Here is a 15,022-nt window from a genome sequence, read left to right on the forward strand (position 1 = left end):
CACCAATCCTATTTTAATCCCTCAAAGGTTTCCAACTGCTATTAGAATAGAGAGCAAACTCTGAATGTGAACGTCCTATAAGATCTGGTCTTTGCCTCATGGGCTTTACCTCCAGCGATTCTAGTTCTTCTTTCTCTTCCACTCTATTCTCTACCTCTATTTTCAATCTTGTAATTCTGTGGCTGAGCCATATACTCACTCCTCTAAGATTTCCTACCTGCTTGAAACACTCTCCACTCTCATTTCTTTCTACTGCTGAGTCTTCCCTAACTTGTAGACTATGTCATAGCCCCTGTCTATGGCTCAAAGGGTTCAAGAGAACTTTCTTATAATACCCAAACTATAAATACCTCAAGAGATCGAATGTCTAACAGTTTAACTAACCAAAAAAAGACAAAATGATGAAATCAGATACTAAAATCAGACAACCCTGAATACAATATTTTGATTAAGATACTTGTTTTAGTTTAAAAACAACTATTTAAAACTAAAACTTAGACTGCTCTAAGGGCTGAAATGTTTTTTGAGGTTATCTAGTCCATCTTCTCAATGAAGGAAATATCAATGAAAAGTACATGACTTGCTATTAAAAACTATTAATATTAGTTATTTTACATCTTAGGCTTTATTTATACAAACCTTATCGCTTTGACAAAACCAGGGAAAAAATGGGATTAAGAAGGTTTTCTCACTCAGATTTTTCTCACTCAAGCATTTTCTCACTCAAGATTTTTCTCAGATTTTCTCACTCCAGCATTCTAACCTTCTTGACAAATCAAATCAAGCATGAGCCAAAGCAATATACAGACACAATTTAGTCAATGAGTTAATTTTTATACTTTATCTAACTAAGTAGGGTAAAATGAACAAATATCTTGTCATATGGGAGTTCCAAGTTGTCACTTCTAAAAGTGGGAGATGAGCAGCTCATGGTGCTGCAAAAAAAGGGGGAGCCAAGCATCAGCCAGGAGTCTAGGCGATCAGGTTATTCAAAGGTATCGCACTCTCACCAGTATAGAGAGCCACCGAAGCTGCCCCGATCCTTCAGGGGACTCTCGCCGCTCCACTGCACACTTCCTCAACTAGGATGGCGGTTAAGATGCACTACTTCCCACCCTACTATCTGCCCTAGTCTACTGTTTGCCAGCCCTGGAACCTTAAACAAGTTTCTTAATCATTCACAAATCATAAAAAAAAAAAAACATTTAGCACAATGCTCAGGACATAGTGAGCACTATGTAAATGCTATTTGTAGAGGAGGAAAAGGGTAGATTTTCCTCTACCCTCCCAGACTCTCGACTAAGACTTCCTGTAACAAAAGACAGATTAACAAGAGAATGAAATATAAATGTATTTAATATAAGTTTTGCGTGACACAGCACCCTCCATAAGGAAATGAAGACACCCAAAGAAATGATTAAACCTGAATGTTTTTTTACGCTAGGTTTGAAGAAGGGTTACAAGTCTTGGAAAGGTATGACAGGACCAAGAGTATGAGCTAAGTATAGTAAACTAGAGGAAATTTAGCAAGATCATTCAGATTCCTCTGTGTCCCTTTGTTTTCAGAGCTAAGGATGTTCCTTTCCTTTTAGGATAGAGAGGGCACCTCTCACATGAGGATTTGGTGACCTGCTTCAGGAGAAGGTCAGAAAGTCCTTCCTTCACATGCCATTTCTCAAATTCCCTCAGGTTGAAATATTCAATATGTCAAGGTACCATATTTTGATGTACTGTGTCCTAAACCCTGTCATATTCTTGTTATTTCTCTTTCAAAAAATCATTTTTGGTTTGGACCACAGGTAGAAGACAACAGATAAAGAAAAGAGCTCATGTGCCATGAAGATCCTAATAAAGAGAGACAATGATCGGGGTGGGGGAAGGGCACGACAATTTTCACTTTATTTTCTTATTTTAGCACTAGTGAGAGTTGGAATTTGAATTATCTGGATATTTATCCTCTTCCTTGTTTTATATCTGCTGTGAGCCAATTTATATTTTCTACTAAAATTTCCAAAGTGGAGAAGCAGAGTCCCTTTATAATAGTTTCCATACTAAGAGGCATTTATTCACATTCAAAAACCCACAAGAATGTGACTCCCTTTTAAAGAGGAAAAGGTCACCAGAGGGCACTTTGATTCTGGGCAAAGGGATACCCCAGAACAATCCCTGAACAACAGCTTCTAAAAGAACAATAATCCTCTAAGAATTCCAGCACTTTGTATTCTCTAGTTCCCTTGCCTAACTTTGAAAGAAGGTCATGATCTCATACAGGAAGCATCTCAAGTATGTTTACAGCATTTTTATGCAAAAAACAAATATGCACATCTCAATCACGGTAATGTAGGAGGTCTTGTTAACTTTGGATCTCTCCTTCAGTAACTTCTTCTAAGGTCTCTCATTTTCCTAAGGTATTCAAATTACTGGCTGTCCATTTCCCTCTTCAACCCAGTCTCCATACTTTCAACATCCACACTGATACAGCTCTAATACAACAGCCTTGTTCTTTCTTGACCAACGAACCATTTGCCACTGCAGCTTTTCACAATCTGTAATGTTTCTCCCTCTAGTTTCACCACTGTTCTTCTTCACCTCCACAGTCTACACAATCTTTAGCTTTCTGTCTTTCACACCCCCTCATTGCCAACAAACCTGCCCACTGTGACACTTGCCTATTCTGAGCCTGTTAGATTATTCCTGGGTTTGCTTGCCTCCACCTCCTGTTTAAACCACTGGTTAAACCATTTCAGCATTAATACTCTAGAATGTATTAGATTGGCCAAAAAGTTCGTTCGGTCGAACTTTTTGGCCAGCTCACTATTCCAGTCCTGCTTTTGGCAATTCTCAGCTTTGGGTAATTCCTACAACCTTTAGAGCAAGAGGACAAAGACTCAGATATACCTCCTTACTTTGATACAGCAAAAAACAATGTGCATAATGGTAAATCAGCAAAAAAAGCCAGAACTCAACATGGTGGCAAGAACCCCCATGAACATGGTGGCAGAAAATAAACTGCTATGGTTCCAGTGAACTAGAGCTTTATAACACTAGTTCTGACTTAAAAGATTATTATACGTCTGCATTGTTTTTTACTTCTGTGAATGGATCTGCGCTACAAAATTTTCCCAATTTTACTCCCATCAGCTTTATCATTTATATTTAAATAATTACATTAGCTTTATCATGACTCCAAGCTTGAAACTACTCAGACAAGGCAATGAGAGTACTTCAGTGTTTCCTAAGGTACATTTAATGTTCCCAGTACAATAAAGACACCAAACAACCAAATAAACAGTGATGTGATTTTATGGATTAGATTTTGAATTTGTATTTCAAGTTATTTTATTTTTATTGAATAATGTATTCTGAGATATATGTAGAATATATTCACCCCCAAGTAACTTTAGCTAAGATGATTAATACAATCACTGTATTAAAAACATAATAAAATTTGGTGAATTGAGTAATGAAATATTTATATAGAGTAATAGCACTAATCATATCCAAAGCACAAAACCCAAGTGGTCTATAAATTTTCTTTAATTATCTAAATTGTTATTTCTAAAACGTTTATTTCAAATTAAGATACCACTTAATAACTGTTCTAATTAAGATACTTTCTCATTTAAGTAACTGAAAGGTCAAGTTCAAACTGGTTTGAAAAATAAATAAATTCATTCTCTTACACAACAGTAAATCCAGAAATATGGTAGGTTGATTCAGGGACCCAACAATGCCATCAAGCGTCCAGGCTCTTTACATTTTTTTCTTTCATCATTGATGCATTTGTTTTGCCCTCGAGCTAGATATCCTCATGGACAAAAGATGACCCCCTACTGCAATTTCAAGCATCTATTCCAGACAGGACAAATATCAAGAGCTGACATATGTATGCCTTCTCACCAATGTCCCCTTCCCAAGTGTAAAGAAAATTTTTCTACCCCACCTCCCTCCAGTTCTGTTATTTCATATAATTGACTCTGACTGGGACAAGGAACAAGTGCCCCCTCCATAACCAATCACTGACAAGGGGAATAGAAACACAGTGACTACTAGCTCAGCCTAATCCAAAGTTCACTTTTATTAGAAATGAACTGTCTTCCCCTTGAGGCAGGAGATACGTCGGCCCCAGGCCAAGCAGCTGGAGTTAGTCCCCTGTAGACAGATACTCCAAGATGAAGATAGGAGAGGCTGAGCCCTGCCCAGATAAAAGATAAAAGACCACATATTCCTCATTCTCTAAGTCAAGGAGACCTTCCCAATTAAAAAGCTCCTTGGAGGTCAAAAGAGGAGTGATGTCAAGCTACCCACAGGCCTCTTTGCTGGAATCCATCTTGGCTAAGAGATACATGTGCACACATGGGAGGATCCTGAGGTGTACCAAACACGGACTCAGAACCAGGCAAATCAAAATGACTGGCCAAAGGAAATCCAGAAGGAATGCCACATATAAGTGACTTAAACTACCACAAGGGCGACACTCTCTGAGTCCACCCGTGTGTCTATCCACACATACTGTACTCTTTTTCCTCCTAAAAAACACTTTACTTGTTTCCCTACTTTGTGTCTCTGTGGGAATTCTTTTCTGCAAAGCCGAAGGGCCAGGGCCTTGTCACCGACCAGTGGTCTAGTGGCTGGGATTCAGCGTTCTCACTGCCACAGCCAGGCCTCAATCTCTGGCCGGGAACCGAAACCCTGCTTCAAGCTGCTGCAGGCCGAGGCCAGCAGAGATCACCCTGAGTTATGTGGGGAGTAGTGAACATCTGAATAACACAACAGTTCTATGAGCAAAGAGGAATAAGGAAATTATTTGAATAAGCAACCAATAACAAGGACTGTGATGTGACTCTTAGAAGTGAAAATACGCTTCTTATGAATCGATGTGCATGAAATGGAGAGGAGAATTCACTTCAGGTGGAAAATCACACCTGGCTTAAGCTATTCCGTGTCATTTGGAGGGAACATGGAGATCCAACAGGGAAGGGATGCAATTAAATGCCAATGATGGTTGATGCTTGCCATGAGAGAAGACACAAAGTGGGGCCAAAAACAAGAAACAAACTGAAAGATAATTGTCACTCATTGTGATCTTAAGCTATCGTCAATTTTCAAGTACAAAATTATTACCTTGTACCCATCCTTGGAATGTTAAGGTGGTCCAGACCTACTAAAATTGGACTGACTTATGAATGTGAAGCTCTATATAGTATTATCTCAAATTAATAACTTTAAAGAAACTGCTTTTGTCATATATTTCAAAAATAAAATTGAGTCATCAGTTTCAATTAGATCATGTATCAGTAAAACAGGAAACTAATTTTAAAATGGAGGTGGTATCTTCACAGAATTGTCAAACCAGGCAAAAAGAAGAAAGGAAATATAAGGCAATAAATTACATCATCTATGTTTTAATTATATATCCCTTCATAACACCATAATTTGCTATACTTTTATGCATTCTGTATTCTTATTTTCCAAAATTCTTGGCACACATTAAATGTTTCATCTATAATGATCATGACCAATAACACATCATATAACCAAATATATAATCTTAAGTAACTCAGTGATGCATAGAAAAAAAATCAAGTTTCCATATGTACATAAATTATTTATTTTTTCCTTAGTATTCACAGGAAATTGTTAATAGTGTCATGGTTATTTGTTACTAAACAGGAGACACAAAAACCTGTTTAACACATCTATTCTCTCTTGCAAAACATATCTACTCTCCCCTGCAGCTTAAAGTGAAGCTGAGGAGACAAAACACTTATATATGAAAAATAAACCAGTACGACAAGACAAAATTCCCAGCCAAACCCTTCCAAAAATAGTTAATGCTATAATGTGAAAAAGTTAAGTCTATTTTTTTAATATACAGATTCTGAAATAAAATTAAATGCTTCTTGGGCTTCCCTGGTGGCGCAGTGGTTGAGAGTCCGCCTGCCGATGCAGGGGACACGGGTTCGTGCCCGGTCCGGGAAGATCCCACATGCCGCGGAGCGGCTGGGCCTAGGAGCCATGGCCGCTGAGCCTGTGCGTCCGGAGCCTGTGCTCCGCAGCGGGAGAGGCCACAACAGGGAGAGGCCCGTGTACCGAAAAAAAAAAAAAAAAAAAAAAAAATTAAGATATAGCTACATGCCTATAGATATATCCACATATAAAAAATAATACCTAGAAGCAAGTGTAATTATTATTGTAATTTTAAACTGGTGTTAAACATAAAAATATTCCAAAATATGTGCAGAGTAATGAGACATGACAATAAATATGTGCAACTTCTAGAAAGTTATGGGTACTTAAGATCGTTTGTGTGTTTCCCTGCCTTCAAAACTGAAAAACATACTAAATTTAAGTGAGGTGTTCAAGAGTAATAATGTTATTGTTTTATATCCAAGTTCATGGACACCCCCCACCACCACCACGAGTGTGAAATGGAGTGCACACTCAACTCCTTGTGACTCCAATTACATGTTAGTTAGACCTGGAGAAATTTTAAAAAGAAATAAAAAGAAGATAGCAGTTTTTAAAAATAATCCAGTTAAAGTTCTTAAACTCCCATATGCAATTACTAATGATTATGGTCATCAACATGAAGACAGAAAGGAGAAACATCTCCAAAGTTCCGAAATTCAGTTTGCTCTGTTAAACCATTCACAGGGTTCCATGCCTCTTTGCCTTTACCACTCACTGTCTCAGACTGCTCTCCATTGCTTGCTAACTCATCTTCATCCTTTGCCTAGGAATCACCTCCACACTTTCTTTCTAGACACTGCTTCCCCTCGTGCTGATGAATAACTTCTTCCCCTACTCCTTCAATATTCTCTCCACTGTAGCACAGAATTATACGGAAATAAGTTCTATTTAAGTCTATTTAAGTTAATTGGAGATAGGTCTCTGTCACTGCCAAAAAAAAAATTTTGCAAAAATACATTTTGCAGAATGAGAAGGGCGGTGGGGGAAGATTGCAAATTTTTATGAAGACTTAAGAGAAAGTCTGTATATCTCATCGAATAAGAAAGTCCCAAAGAAAGATTTATTATAACATTGTTTTTTAAAGCCTCATCTGCACTACTCTAGGAAATTTCATTTTTCCAAATTAGTCATAAATTTCCTAGTCTACCTAATTTAAGCAATTAAGCCTATGATAAATTCATGTTATAAATTTAGTAGCAGTTCTTCCTTTAAAAAGAATTAAAGACAATGTTGGCAATATAATAAATCTTACTTGTTTGCCATAAAGAATTTTAAAGGCTTTTCTCCTAGACATCCAGAGTCACAATGATATAAAACAGAAATAATAATTCACAAAATTTCAAAACAATGCCTATTCTTATTATAAAGCATTGTTACTTTATAGATCTGAAATTTCAATAGAATTTTGCCATTTCAGATGGCATTTAGATAATTTCAAATACAATTCATTGACTCAAATATTTCTCTTTAACAATTCTCTCAAACTGTATTTTGCTAAACTACACTGCATAAGTAGCTTCTTACTAATTATACTCTATTACTATAGGCAGCATAGAGATAAATTGCTTTGGAATTAACTCAGTTATACAATTGTTCTTTACAATAAGCCAATTTCTCTATATTTATGTGTACTACCAGCAACAATCGATATTTAAGTACATTTTTACGATTATAATAGTGCACATCCTCAAGGAGGTAGTAGGAAAGTTTTACCATCAGCCAAAGTTCCATATTTTTTATGGAGTTCTTCAAAGGCAGACAAAAATTAAATAGATTATGAGAATAACATGCACGTTGACCTTTAAAAACACTTTACAAAGTACTCTGTCTTCTTAAGTAAAACTCCTATCAGTACTTACCAAGCTATGTTTTAACTCACCCAAGTGGAAATCTGGGTAAATTAACCTATTTGCTGTTAAAATTTTACTGGCACTCTTGATGGTTGTAAACAGCTATAAGAGAAATCAAAAAGCTAAAATCAAGTTCATTCTCTTATATCAACTGTGAATTACTCCAAACTGGAGATTTCTGCCACAGCACAGATGGTTCTGTTTGCTTTTCAGCCAAAATGCTGTCTAAAATCACTATTACAAACTAAGTGAGAAGTAGAGCTTAGTTATCATTTGATGAAATATTACATAACTGTTTTAAAAGAGTATACATCCAACCCTTAATGATTCCTTTAGTAGGTTACTTGTGCTCTGTATTTCCTTCTACCAATCCTCTCAACTAGCTGTGTTTTGCTCATTTGAATGGCTATCATCACTTCTACAAGAGAGGGGATTAAAGACTGAGCCCAAATCATTCAATCTGCTCCTGGTTAACAGCTCTGTCAAAGTTTATGTTCCCTGAAATTCTTGGAGGACTTGTGGTTGAAGCATCAGGGAACAGAGCAACTGTAACATCTGATAATCATAAGAAAAAGCTATACAACACCAGGAAAACACTACATTTACACACAATTCTCACTTCACAGAACCTTATAAACTTAGCAGTAGTAGCCACCTTCCAAGCAGTGAATTTACCTTCTGACAGTAGTTAACTGCACATTTGCCTGTGTTCTACTTAAGAAAAGTAGAAAAGGCTTCCATGATCATGTCACCATCAGAGCCATTAACCAAGAATGATGAAACCAGATCTTTTCCATTATTTTTCTCATCCTTTACAGGTATAAATAAAAGCATGAAAACTCCTTTAAAATTTGAAAAAAAAAAAAGTCAAGAATCTCTAGCAAGAGTTATTTGGAAAAGATTTTAAACTAATGGTTAAAATTAGCTCAGAAATATCAATTAATTGAAGTTGCTTTTTCTTACGAAAAATATACCTAGCACAAATAGAGAAACATCAAAGAATACATATGTCATAATTCTCTGTACATATATAGACATATACATATAAACATATATATGGGAGAGGGATTATTTATCCAAGGCTTGGAAATTTCTAACATATATTCTGAATCTCCTCTTCAGAAGGCATGTGATGAAGATTATATGTAGGCATATTTATATAATGCTAATAGCAAGAAACAAACATGAAATAAAGATGGCTATTACTATCTAGATATTGTCTAGTAGGTGCACCCTGAAAAATATATACAGTGTTATTTAAAACTCTTTTAAAAAGTCATTTTGGGACTTCCCTGGTGGCGCAGTGGTTAAGAATCCACCTGCCAATGCAGGGGACATGGGTTCGATCCCTGGTCCAGGAAGATCCCACATGCCACGGAGCAACTAAGCCCATGCGCCACAACTACTGAGCCTGCGCTCTAGAGCCCGTGAGCCACAACTACTGAGCCCTCGTGCCACAACTACTGAAGGCTGCGCGCCTAGAGCCTGTGCTCTGCAACGAGAAGCCACTGCAATGAGAAGCTCATGCACCGCAACGAAGAGTAGCCCCCGCTTGCTGAAACTAGAGAAAGCCCGCGCACAGCAACGAAGACCCAACATGTTCAAAAAAAAAAAGTCATATTAATCTTTGCAATCACAATTGTTACATAAATTATCTCACTTATTCATATTATGTGAGCAAATTAAAGCAGTCTTTCCCAAACTATCCTTAAGAATACAATATTGAATGATGAAACTAATTCCAAATTTACTATAATTATACCATTTCAGTGGTAAACAGAAAATTTGTTCTTATTCTCCTGCTCAGTATTTGAGTCAATTAACTGTTTTCTGATGAAAAATAATCATGCACTATAAGTATCATTAGAGTGGCTGAAAACATTTTCTTAGCATAAAACAAATACAAAACTAGCAAATAAGAGCCTAAAAAGACTATAAGAACTGTTTTCTAAGCCTAACTCTGCAACAGTGACTTTTAGCGATTGTCTTTAAAAATAAAGGGCTGATTTCAATTTCATATCCTCCCTGGAAGCAAAGCAATTTCTCTGCTCAAAGTTTATACTATTTTTCCTCTTCAATTTGAATATATTTAAGCTCCCATAGGAACAAGTTTAACTTTCCTGATCTCTAAATGCATTAAGACAAACACTATTAGATCCACCGGCCTCTAACACGTTTAGGGACCAGGGCTTATGGCAGTCATGCAGTTGGGTCCTGTAGCTACTTTTGAATCCATTATTATAACCGAATAAAATAACTTTTTTTGTTCTTTAGAGGTTTTACAAAACAAATCACAGTTTTTCAGAATGAACCACAAAGTACTCTGCTAAGTAAAATTTAAATTTAAATTATCTAATATTCAGCAAGGAGAGTAAGATTTTAAAAATGTTAAGTTTAAAATCAAAAGCAAAACTGGTTATTTTATATTAAAATTACCCTATTACATCCTTGAACATTCACTCGTTCTTTGATTATTCAAAGAAAGTGCCTGTCGTGTTAAGATGACCATAAACTCAACTGCAATCTTCCTTATACTCCCACTTTTTATAGATTCACTATTAATGATAAGGTAAAGTCTAAAAATAAAAGTTATGATTAAGTATCTTACCAAAAGATCTTATCCTTTAATTTATCCATATTTATTCTGTATTCTTTCTCTAATACACTAACCTCTTCACCTGAAAAATAGTTAAGTTACACATCCAAGAGTATGATACAGTACATTGAACTATAAAAATAGGTAGTTTATTTTACTAATTGATATGTCAAACTAAAAATTAAATATTTCACAATTATCATGCATGTATCGATAGTTAAAAAGTTCATACATTACGGATAGCAATATAGATAATAAATTATATGTTGGTAAAACATTTAAGAAGTAAAATAACCTGCACAAATCACAGTGCTGAAAAGTTCAGGGCTGGGATTTAAATCCAAGCTTGATGTTTCCTCAGACATAAAAAAGTATGCAACAAATATTGGTTGAATCAATTAATGAATGGCTCCTAAATCTACCCTCTAAACTTTTAAGGAAACTGTTGTGGCCATTGGGAAAAGAAAGTTTGTTTGTACATCATAAATGTATTTCAGTCTCTCAAGTGTTATTTCCGAGAAGGGAGCCAAATTCTGCAAATATATTTGGTAACTTCTCATAAAGGGAAAACTGAGCTGGTCTTAAAAAAATAACTTGTCCTTGAGTATAAATATAAACCAAAATTAAAAAGTCAATGAATTTGCTGATTGTTCTTTTCTGTTTGAGAGAATGACTCAGCTTTAGTCATAAGAAAATCTCACCCAATATTTTCAAAAAAGTAAAATTTATGATTAAACTAAAGCTATGATTAAAATGCACAGTAGTAATTTTTATAAACTAAATAGGTATGTCACTATTACATGTGTATTTTAGGTATAAATATTCCAATTTACCCCTACAAATCTCAATTGAATCAACCGAGACAGAAGCCCTATGACCTTTATATCTGAAAACCTATTAACATAATTTCATCTCTTTAAAGCTCACTGTAAGCTTGTAATTATGCAAAGGAAATTTCTTTATTTTGCAAGTGGAAAAACTGAAATCATAGACAGGGAAAACACATTGCCAAGGGTGATTCATAAAGTCAATCTCAGAGAATAGGCTGATATTCACAATCCCAAACTCATCAATCCAGAGGAAATACCATATTAGCGTTTTTTACTATTCAACCCCCAAACCCACAACAGTAGACCAACCTTCCTGAAAAAAAAAAAAAATAGAGGAAACATGAACAATTTTAACACATAAAAGAAGGGTCCTAATTGCAGATGAGACTCTCAGTTCCTGGCTAGTCCAGAACTTGGAAGCAGCAGGGCCTTAACGTATTGGGCCAATGTGTGAAATACTGAGATCACACCAACTTCTACTCCTTCAGGTGAAAGAGCAAGTTCTATTATCAGGATCACTTGACAAACACAAGGAAGACATTTGGACACATTTTCCACTTTAATTTCATGACCCAGTTTTGTGCCATTTGAGAATACCTAATTGAATTATTCGATTTAGGTGGAAAATCACCTGCTCAAAACCCAAGTCTTCAGTTCTTACTGGCTGTGAAAACAAAGAAGGTCAAGGTCAAGGGCTTGAAGTTGCAGCAAGCCTAGTCCAAGTTGAGGAGACAAATAGCAACAAAGTGTGGGTATTTGCAAAGTATGATCGCACAAAAAGCACCAGGCCCCCAGTTATTCCACTGCAACACTGATGGGGAAGGGTCAGACATCCCTCCTAGACCGCTTCTTTCACTCTCCTCTGTCACATCCCACTGCACTCTATGCTTAGCTTATTTTTTTGCCAAGAATACTGATCTTAGTCACCTAAAAATTCTCACTGCAAAAGAAACCCCTTGTTTAAACCCAAGTACAACCAACAGCTCCTTTCCAATTATCCCCAGCAACTTCCCCAGTCCCTTTCATGCCTGGCTACTGAGCTCAGTCTAGTTTGGCTGCCGGCCAGGTTCCTCTCTTCTTTCCTTGTCAGTGGTAAAAACTTGGAAAACAGTCCTGGACAGCTCAAGGAGACCTTTTAATTCTGCAATGGGGCAGTACCTTAGTCTGTCTGCTGTTTCCAGCAAGGCTTGTAGTCGCCAGCAACTGCACTCTCCCAATTGGTGGGTTTTCTAGCAAGGTTACTTGCTTATGTGGGGGAAGGAGGGAAAGACTGGCAGAAAAAGGGGCGATTTGCAAATATGAAAAATGCCCAACTCCTTTCAGAGTTTCCTACCTCCTCACATTCACTCTGTCTCATTACTGCCCTCCTTTACCACCTTATCACCCACTTGGCATCAAAGACACAAAATCATCAGTGTCCGGGTCTCCTTGTAGTCCTAGACATTAACAAGGGGAGTCACGACTCGAACACTCCAAAAACTTTTATTCTCAAGTGCTGATGCAAGATTAAAAAAAAAAAAAAGCAGGTCCCAAAATAAACATTAAATTCTTCCTAATTGCATTATACTTTGTCAAACTTGCAGACTGAAATAGTGCATGTAAATGTCTGATTGCCGGTGGAAATAAGGCGAGCTCAGTCGGGAAAACTGCTAGCGCCCTGGAAGGGATACCCTGACCGACACCCGCACTTATTCGGGGTTTGCCCAAGGTACTAAGTGCGCACGCCAAGCCCAACACCAGCTACGTCTTCCTTACTCTACCCTGGCAAGCTAGTTCCAACTGCAGCGCCCAGCTTCCTGTTCAAGTTCCATTCAACATCGTAAACACATTCCAAGAAAACCAGCCTGCCCCGAGTTCCCTCCCGCACACAGGGAGCTCTGAGCGGCGGCCCCAGGAGCCACAGGGAAGAACCAGTCGCGCTGGGCTCTGATCCGTGCAGTGAATCAGCCCCCCGGGGTGGTGGACCCGGGCGAGCGAGCTCGGCGGCGGGACCGAGAGCCCGGGGTCTCAGCACCCCGCAGCGCCGTGCGCCTCTCTAAGGTAGCGCCCGCCTGAAGGAACTACTCGACCCACCCAGCCACAGGGTAACCATGTGGGCGCCGCCCGTGAGTTTGGGCCCTCCCAACCCTGGGTTTTAAAGAATCCACGGCCGGGCCTCGGAGCTTCGCGCCTCCCCGCCCCCCATGCCCACACTCTCTCCCGGAGCCAACAAAAGGGAGGTGACGCTGGAAGAAGTTTCTCTCCTGGGTAGCCTCGCTGTGACCCGGAGATGACTTGCCTGCTCAGTCCCGTCTGGTCCGCACACCCTCAGCCGTCCTGACCCACCCGCGCCCCACTGGCCCCGGCCCCCCCGGACCAAAGTTACCACAAAGGGCTCCAGGAGTCCGGAGACCAACGCGCCCCCGACCTCGGGAGGCTCCTCGTCATCCCTGCGGCACTGCCGCGGCAGTAGTCAACAGGTCTCAGCCTCCTTCCTTGCTGGACGACTTCCTGAGCCTTTCAGGGTCTTAATTTTTGCAACCTGCCCAGCGGCCGTAGTGGCGGCGAGCAGCCCCGCGCCCTCCTTCCCCGGCACACGGCCGGGCTGACCACCGCCCGCCGCCTCTCAGGACGTCAGTTTAAAAGAGGCTGCACGCTACCCGGCGGGACGCGGGGCTTGCAGCCAGGGACGCCCCCAGATACACCGCGGTCTCTCCGTACCTTACTGACTGATGCAGTCGGGTCAGGCTCCGGGCAGGGACAGGCAGAGCCGCCGCGTCCTCGGATCCTGGCGACCTCCGCTCTGGCGCAGCCGGGGCGCCGTTTCCGTGGACGAGAGGGAAAGTTTCTCTACGTCAACAGCGAGCTGGACTCGGGACCCTCCGGCTCCGGTCCCCTCCCTCCTCTTCCTAATCGGCTGAAGCCAAAACTGGCGCTAGCTGGCGGCTGGGGCTCGGGACTCCGGGTCGCTCCCGGCTGGGAACGCGGGGCTCCCCCTCTCGGCCAGAAGGAAACTCTCCCAAGACTCGGCTGGCGCACTTGGGGCGACCTCCTTGGACACTTCCAAACGGGACGCCTGGGTTCCAGCTCGCTGACTGTCTTCGGTCTCCGATGCTCGTCTCCTATGGGCCCGCTGGGCTATATGGCGTCCGCACGCAGGACCCAGGGCGAGAGTGGAATGTGAGAGAAACTCGACCGGCGAAGACGAGGCCTTACCTTACCCAGTTCTTAGCCGGCACGGGAGCCAAAACACAGTTCTCCCCACCCCCACTCCTCGTCCCCCGCCGCGTTTCCTTTTGAACCTCCTCCCTGAAGCACAGGATCGGGACTCTTCGCCTTCCCTTGTCTCTCTGTGTTTCCGCACACAATTTCAAAACACTTCTGCTGCTTAACAAGAAAAAAAAAAAAAAAAAAAAAAGTGTCCAAGGAAGCACACACACTAGTAGCACATACCTTCTTTACAGCCTTTATCAAGAAAGCATTGACACCGTTTTTGCTGTGGCTCTGGCCGCACCTCTACACTTTTTTTTTATTTATTTTTCCTCAGTTTTTTAAAAACTGACTGAATCTCTGCACTTTGTTATGCCTTACAAGAAAAAAAAAAAAAAGGAAAGGAAAGGAAACAGAAAACTGCCTCCACCACCAGATCATGCTCATTTGCTCCATTCAGATATTAACCTCAGAATTCAGGACATCTACGTGGGGTTCGAGGGAAAACACAACAAACCATCCTCACTGACACGGTAAACTTCTGTGTGGGAAGAAGGACAAGAAGGAGGAATATCCTCGATTAA

General features: G+C 39.8%; 1 protein-coding gene across 5 annotated transcripts in view; it reads right to left on the bottom strand.

Moving 5' to 3' along the window:
- The window catches only part of GULP1 (GULP PTB domain containing engulfment adaptor 1), a 294,504-nt gene extending 279,995 nt beyond the window's left edge, over positions 1-14,509 (bottom strand). For 3 of the 5 annotated variants that reach the window (XM_060107070.1, XM_060107068.1, XM_060107067.1), the window contains exon 1: positions 13,950-14,507. The gene's annotated coding sequence lies outside the window, so the exon portion shown is untranslated. Of the gene's footprint in view, positions 1-13,614; positions 13,844-13,949 lie in introns of those variants that run through there. The other 2 variants (XM_060107071.1, XM_060107069.1) reach the window with 2 other exon arrangements.
- Positions 14,510-15,022: the final 513 nt, after the last annotated feature.

Source organism: Mesoplodon densirostris, chromosome 8, assembly GCF_025265405.1.
Source record: "Mesoplodon densirostris isolate mMesDen1 chromosome 8, mMesDen1 primary haplotype, whole genome shotgun sequence".
Lineage (NCBI taxonomy): Eukaryota > Metazoa > Chordata > Mammalia > Artiodactyla > Ziphiidae > Mesoplodon > Mesoplodon densirostris.